Here is a 7,500-nt window from a genome sequence, read left to right as displayed (position 1 = left end):
CCTTTCTGGGCTTAAACGGGTGGAATTCGGACCCTCTCGCAAGGGAGCCGAAGCCCGCCAGCCCCGGGAGGCCTCGGGGCCGCCGTTTTCAAGCCCGACCAAAAAACCCGAAAAATGGGGAAAAATGGGAAAAATTCCCACTCCCAAAAGGCTTAAAAGTCGGTTGGGCGGCAGCCCGGGTCGGTCTCTGCAGACCTGGAGGCGCTAGACACAAGTCTGGTAAACAGGCTAAGTCTCGACATGCCACCTCTTACTATCCTGCAGGTACCCCGCCAATCCCCCCGGAACCGGCTGGCAATTGGCGAATCAGCGGGACGAATTTGAATTCGTGACCGACTCTCTGACACCGAATCGCCGCAAACGCGTTTCGATTTTTCGGCTTCGGTACCTCCCATCAGACTTTGACTGGCCATATCTCCGGACTCACGTGTCGCAGCCGGGACCTTCAGGTACCGTTCGACGCGTCTAACCCTGCCCCGTCGAATGGCGCCCCTCGCGGTGTGGTCCGATTTCCGCATTTTGGTCAGATTTGCCTCCAAAGTTTTCAGATTGAGTTGACGAATGCCCCCTACGGGGTAACCTCTTGCCCTTTCGGACATGGTCCCTGTGACTTAATTTCCGCCTTTTGCTCAATCGTTTCCCCATTTATAATTAATTTTAAAAATCGGGTTACTCAGTTCTGGTTTACCAGTTCCCTCTTCGGACTTAGTTTTTGGTTAATCATTTCCGGTTCACCAGTTCCCGTTTTGGACTTAGTCTCTGCGGGCCGTTTCTCATCTTTTGGTTCATCAGTTCCCCTCTTTTAATAATTTTTTGGCTGCTTTCGTTTGATCATTTCCCTGCCTTCTGGGTGACTTTTGCCCCTTAGGACTTCATCGCCGCACATTATTTTCGACTTCTGGTTGATCATTTCACCCCTTTTAATCATTTTTGCAACTTTTGGTTAACCATTTCCCCCAGCTTCTGGTTAACCATTTCCCCTTTGGGACTTAGTCTCTGAGCATTCTTTTGGGATTCTGGTTAATCATTTGCCACTTTTTAAAAAATGTTGCCGCTTTTGTTTAATGCTTTCTGGTCAACCTTTCCCTCTTTCAGACTTCACCGCGGCACATTGCTTCAGCCTCCTGGTTAATCATTTCACCCCTTTTAATCATTTTTGCAACTTTTGGTTAACCATTTCCCCCAGCTTCTGGTTAACCATTTCCCCTTTGGGACTTGGTCTCTGAGCATTCTTTTGGGATTCTGGTTAACCATTTGCCACTTTTTAAAAAATGTTGCCGCTTTTGTTTAATGCTTTCCCTGCTTTCTGGTCAACCTTTTCCCCTTTAGGACTTCACCGCGGCACATTGCTTTAGCCTCCTGGTTAATCATTTCACCCCTTTTAATCATTTTTGCAACTTTTGGTTAACCATTTCCCCCAGCTTCTGGTTAACCATTTCCCCTTTGGGACTTAGTCTCTGAGCATTCTTTTGGGATTCTGGTTAACCATTTGCCAATTTTTTAAAAATGTTGCCACTTTTGTTTAATGCTTTCTGGTCAACCTTTCCCTCTTTCAGACTTCACCGCGGCACATTGCTTTAGCCTCCTGGTTAATCATTTCACCCCTTTTAATCATTTTTGCAACTTTTGGTTAACCATTTCCCCCAGCTTCTGGTTAACCATTTCCCCTTTGGGACTTAGTCTCTGAGCATTCTTTTGGGATTCTGGTTAATCATTTGCCACTTTTTTAAAAATGTTGCCGCTTTTGTTTAATGCTTTCCCTGCTTTGTGGTCAACCTTTTCCCCTTTAGGACTTCACCGCGGCACATTGCTTCAGCCTCCTGGTTAATCATTTCACCCCTTTTAATCATTTTTGCAACTTTTGGTTAACCATTTCCCCCAGCTTCTGGTTAACCATTTCCCCTTTGGGACTTGGTCTCTGAGCATTCTTTTGGGATTCTGGTTAATCATTTGCCACTTTTTAAAAAATGTTGCCGCTTTTGTTTAATGCTTTCCCTGCTTTCTGGTCAACCTTTTCCCCTTTAGGACTTCACCGCAGCACATTGCTTTAGCCTCCTGGTTAATCATTTCACCCCTTTTAATCATTTTTGCAACTTTTGGTTAACCATTTCCCCCAGCTTCTGGTTAACCATTTCCCCTTTGGGACTTAGTCTCTGAGCATTCTTTTGGGATTCTGGTTAACCATTTGCCAATTTTTTTAAAATGTTGCCACTTTTGTTTAATGCTTTCTGGTCAACCTTTCCCTCTTTCAGACTTCACCGCCGCACATAATTTTCGACTTCTGGTTGATCATTTCACCCCTTTTAATCATTTTTGCAACTTTTGGTTAACCATTTCCCCCAGCTTCTGGTTAACCATTTCCCCTTTGGGACTTAGTCCCTGAGCATTCTTTTGGGATTCTGGTTAATCATTTGCCACTTTTTTAAAAATTTTGCCGCTTTTGTTTAATCGTTTCCCTGCTATGTGGTCAACCTTTTCCCCTTTCAGACTTCATCGCCGCGCATTGTTGTCGACTTCTGGTTAATCATTTTTCCCCTTTAAATCTTTTTTTGCCACTTTTGGTTAACCATTTCACCCAGCTTCTGGTTAACCATTTGCCCCATTTTACTGAATTTTTCCGCTTTGGTTTAATCATTTCCCTGCTTTCTTGTCAACCTTTTCCCCTTTTGGACTTCGCCGCCGCACTTTGCTTTTGCCTTCTGGTTAAACATTTCTCCCCTTTTAATCCTTTTTCCCACTTTTGGTTCACCAGTTCACCCAGCTTCTGGTTCACCATTTCCCCTTTGGGACTTAAGTCTCTGAGCATTCTTTTGGGATTCTGGTTAACCATTTGCCACTTTTTAAAAAATGTTGCTGCTTTTGTTTAATGCTTTCCCTGCTTTCTGGTCAACCTTTTCCTCTTTCCGACTTCATCGCCGCACCTTGTTTACGACATCCGGTTAAACATTTCTCCCCTTTCAATCCTTTTTGCCACTTTTGGTTAAGCAGTTCAACCAGCTTCTGGTTAACCATTTGCCCCTTCTTACTGAATTTTTCTGCTTTTGTTTAATCATTTCCCTGCTTTATGGTCAACCTTTTCCCCTTTAGGACTTCGCCGCCGCACTTTGCTTTCGCCTTCTGGTTAATCATTTCACAACATTTTAATCCTTTTTCCCACTTTTGGTTAAACAGTTCACCCAGCTTCTGGTTAACCATTTGCCCCTTTGGGACTTAAGTCTCTGAGCATTATTTTGGGATTCTGGTTAACCATTTGCCACTTTTTAAAAAATGTTGCCGCTTTTGTTTAATCGTTTCCCTGCTTTCTGGTCAACCTTTTCTCCTTTAGGACTTCGCCGCCGCACTTTGCTTTCGCCTTCTGGTTAATCATTTCACCCCTTTTAATCCTTTTTCCCACTTTTGGTTAAACAGTTCACCCAGCTTCTGGTTAACCATTTGCCCCTTTGGGACTTAAGTCTCTGAGCATTCTTTTGGGATTCTGGTTCACCATTTGTCCCTTTTTAAAAGATATTGCTGCTTCTGTTTAATCCTTTCCCTGCTTTGCGGTCAACCTTTTCCTCTTTCAGACTTCATCGCCGCGCATTGTTTTCGACATCTGGTTCAACATTTCTCCCCTTTTAATCCTCTTTCCCACTTTTGGTTAAGCAGTTCACCCAACTTCTGGTTAACCATTTGCCCCTTTTTACTGAATTTTTCTGCTTTGGTTTAATCATTTCCCTGCTTTATGGTCAACCTTTTCCCCTTTAGGACTTTGACGCGGCACATTGCTTTCGCCTTCTGGTTAATCATTTCACCCCTTTTAATCCTTTTTCCCACTTTTGGTTAAACAGTTCACCCAGCTACTGGTTAACCATTTCCCCTTTGGCACTTAAGTCTCTGAGCATTCTTTTGGGATTCTGGTAAACCATTTGTCCCTTTTTAAAAAATGCTGCTGCTTTTGTTTAATGCTTGCCCTGCTTTGCGGTCGATCATTTCACCCCTTTTAATCCATTTTTGCCACTTTGGGTTAAACAGTTCACACAACTTCTGGTTCACCATTTCACATTTCGGAACTTTTATTCCCACCATTACTTTGGGCTTCTGGTTCATCATTTCACGCTGTTTTACAAATCTTTGCCGCTTCACTTTTAATCCACAAACCGTGGCTCGCTTTCGGGTGGGGGGGGGGTAGCGGGTTTGGGCCGGGCACTCGACATCCCGGTGTGCGACCGGGTTCGTTCTGGTACCGCTCGGTGCCCCTCGTCCTGCTCTTGCCGCGGAAGCAAACCAGACGACCGTCGGTCTCACGCCCGAGGGGAGAGGAGGCGGAAAGCGGTTTGCAGCCTTTCGCTGTACCTCCGGCGGGCAGCGCCGCACCTCCGAGTGCTCGGTACCGTTCGCTGCGCCTCGTCCGGCCGCACGCAGCGAGCCAAACCCGGAGGAAATCGGCCTGTGCCTTCTCGAGATATGGGCCTCCGGGTGGGACGGACAAACCGGGGCCCCGAGCTCGCTTTCGGCGGCCCGGCACTCGACTTCCCGGTGTCCGAACGTGATCCTTCCGGTACCCTTCGGTGCCCCTTGCCCGACTCCAGCTCCCGTGCTGAAGCGGAGTCGGTCGGCCTGACGGCCGCCGAGTTAGCCAGCGGAAAGCGGTGCGCAGCCTTTCGCTTGCAGCTCCGGCGGGCAGCGCCGCACCTCCGGCTGCTCAGTGCCGTCCGCTGCTCCCCTTCCGGCTGCACGCAGCGAACCATACCCGGAGGAAATCGGCCTCGGCCTTCCGGAGATATGGGCCTGCGAGTGGGACCAATAAATCGGTGCACATTTCCGGCTCGGTTTCCGGCCTCGGCACTATCAGTTCACGCCGTCCGACCGACGTCGTTCTGGCACGGTTCCGTTGCTCCTTGATCCGGTCCAGCCACGGTAATCAGCCGAAGATGGTGGGGGGGGGGACACATTGCCCGCCGAGTTAGCCGGAGGAAATCGGCCTCGGACTTCCTCAGATATCAGCCTCCGGGTGGGACAGACAAACCGGGGACCCGAGCACGCTTTCGGCGGCCCGCTGGTCGACTTCCCGGTGTGCGACCGGGTTCGTTCCGGTACCGTTCGCTGCCCCTCGTCCTGCTCTAGCCGCGGAGACAAACCCGACGACCGTCGGTCTCACGCCCGCGGAGGGAGGTGGCGGAAAGTGGTTTGCAGCCTTTCGCTGTACCTCCGGCGGGCAGCGCCCGACCTCCGAGTGCTCGGTACCGTCCGCTGCGCCTGGTCCTGCCGCACACAACGAGCCATACCCGGTGGAAATCGGCCTGTGCCTTCCAGAGATATGGGCCTCCGGGTGGGACGGACAAACCGGGGCCCCGTGCTCGCTTTCGGCGGCCCGCTAGTCGACTTCCCGGTGTGCGACCGGGTTCCTTCCGGTACCGTTCGCTGCCCCTCGTCCTGCTCTAGCCGCGGAAACAAACCCGACGACCGTCGGTCTCACGCCCGCGGAGGGAGGCGGCGGAAAGTGGTTTGCAGCCTTTCGCTGTACCTCCGGCGGGCAGCGCCCGACCTCCGAGTGCTCGGTACCGTCCGCTGCGCCTGGTCCGGCCGCACGCAACGAGCCATACCCGGAGGAAATCGGCCTGTGCCTTCCGGAGATATGGGCCTCCGGGTGGGACGGACAAACCGGGGCCCCGAGCGGTGGCACCCTGCTCGCTTTCGGCGGCCCGGCACTCGACTTCCCGGTGTGCGAACGTCATCGTTCCGGTACCCTTCGGTGCCCCTTGCCCCACTCTAGCTCCGGTGCTAAAGCGGAGTCGGTCGGTCTCACGGACGCCGAGTTAGCAGGCGGAAAGGGGTGCGCAGCCTTTCGCTGTCACTCCGGCGGGCAGCACCGCACCTCCGAGTGCTCGGTACCGAACGCTGCGCCTCCTCCTGCCGCACGCAACGAGCCATACCCGGAGGAAATCGGCCTCGGCGTTCCGGAGTTATCCGCCTCCGAGTGGGCCTGACCAAGCGGGGTGAACTGGAAATCATTAACCAACGTACTTCCATGTTTTCACCCGCAGAGGGCAGCACTCTCTTCTCCGTTTTAAACTGGGCCGACCCGGCTCCGTTTCGAGACCCGGCACTCGACTTCCCGGTGTGCGACCGGGTTCGTTCCGGTACCGTTCGCTGCCCCTCGTCCTGCTCTAGCCGCGGAACTAAACCCGACGACCGTCGGTCTCACGCCCGCGGAGGGAGGCGGCGGAAAGTGGTTTGCAGCCTTTCGCTGTACCTCCGGCGGGCAGCGCCCGACCTCCGAGTGCTCGGTACCGTCCGCTGCGCCTGGTCCGGCCGCACACAACGAGCCATACCCGGAGGAAATCGGCCTGTGCCTTCCGGAGATATGGGCCTCCGGGTGGGACGGACAAACCGGGGCCCCGAGCGGTGGCACCCTGCTCGCTTTCGGCGGCCCGGCACTCGACTTCCCGGTGTGCGAACGTCATCGTTCCGGTACCCTTCGGTGCCCCTTGCCCCACTCTAGCTCCGGTGCTAAAGCGGAGTCGGTCGGTCTCACGGACGCCGAGTTAGCAGGCGGAAAGGGGTGCGCAGCCTTTCGCTGTCACTCCGGCGGGCAGCACCGCACCTCCGAGTGCTCGGTACCGAACGCTGCGCCTCCTCCTGCCGCACGCAACGAGCCATACCCGGAGGAAATCGGCCTCGGCGTTCCGGAGTTATCCGCCTCCGAGTGGGCCTGACCAAGCGGGGTGAACTGGAAATCATTAACCAACGTACTTCCATGTTTTCACCCGCAGAGGGCAGCACTCTCTTCTCCGTTTTAAACTGGGCCGACCCGGCTCCGTTTCGAGACCCGGCACTCGACTTCCCGGTGTGCGACCGGGTTCGTTCCGGTACCGTTCGCTGCCCCTCGTCCTGCTCTAGCCGCGGAACTAAACCCGACGACCGTCGGTCTCACGCCCGCGGAGGGAGGCGGCGGAAAGTGGTTTGCAGCCTTTCGCTGTACCTCCGGCGGGCAGCGCCCGACCTCCGAGTGCTCGGTACCGTCCGCTGCGCCTGGTCCGGCCGCACACAACGAGCCATACCCGGTGGAAATCGGCCTGTGCCTTCCGGAGATATGGGCCTCCGGGTGGGACGGACAAACCGGGGCCCCGAGCTCGCTTTCGGCGGCCCGCTAGTCGACTTCCCGGTGTGCGAACGTCATCCTTCCGGTACTCAACCGTGCCCCTTGCCCCACTCTAGCTCCGGCGGTAAAGCGGAGTCGGTCGGTCTCACGGACGCCGAGTTAGCAGGCGGAAAGCGGTGCGCAGCCTTTCGCTGTCACTCCGGCGGGCAGCATCGCACCTCCCAGTGCTCGGTACCGTCCGCTGCGCCTGGTCCGGCCGCACACAACGAGCCATACCCGGAGGAAATCGGCCTGTGCCTTCCGGAGATATGGGCCTCCGGGTGGGACGGACAAACCGGGGCCCCGAGCGGTGGCACCCTGCTCGCTTTCAGCGGCCCGTCACTCGACTTCCCGGTATGCGAACGTGATCGTTCCGGTAC

The sequence above is a fragment of the Heptranchias perlo genome, unplaced genomic scaffold, assembly GCF_035084215.1.
Source record: "Heptranchias perlo isolate sHepPer1 unplaced genomic scaffold, sHepPer1.hap1 HAP1_SCAFFOLD_343, whole genome shotgun sequence".
Lineage (NCBI taxonomy): Eukaryota > Metazoa > Chordata > Chondrichthyes > Hexanchiformes > Hexanchidae > Heptranchias > Heptranchias perlo.
Note: the sequence above shows the minus strand (reverse complement) of the source record.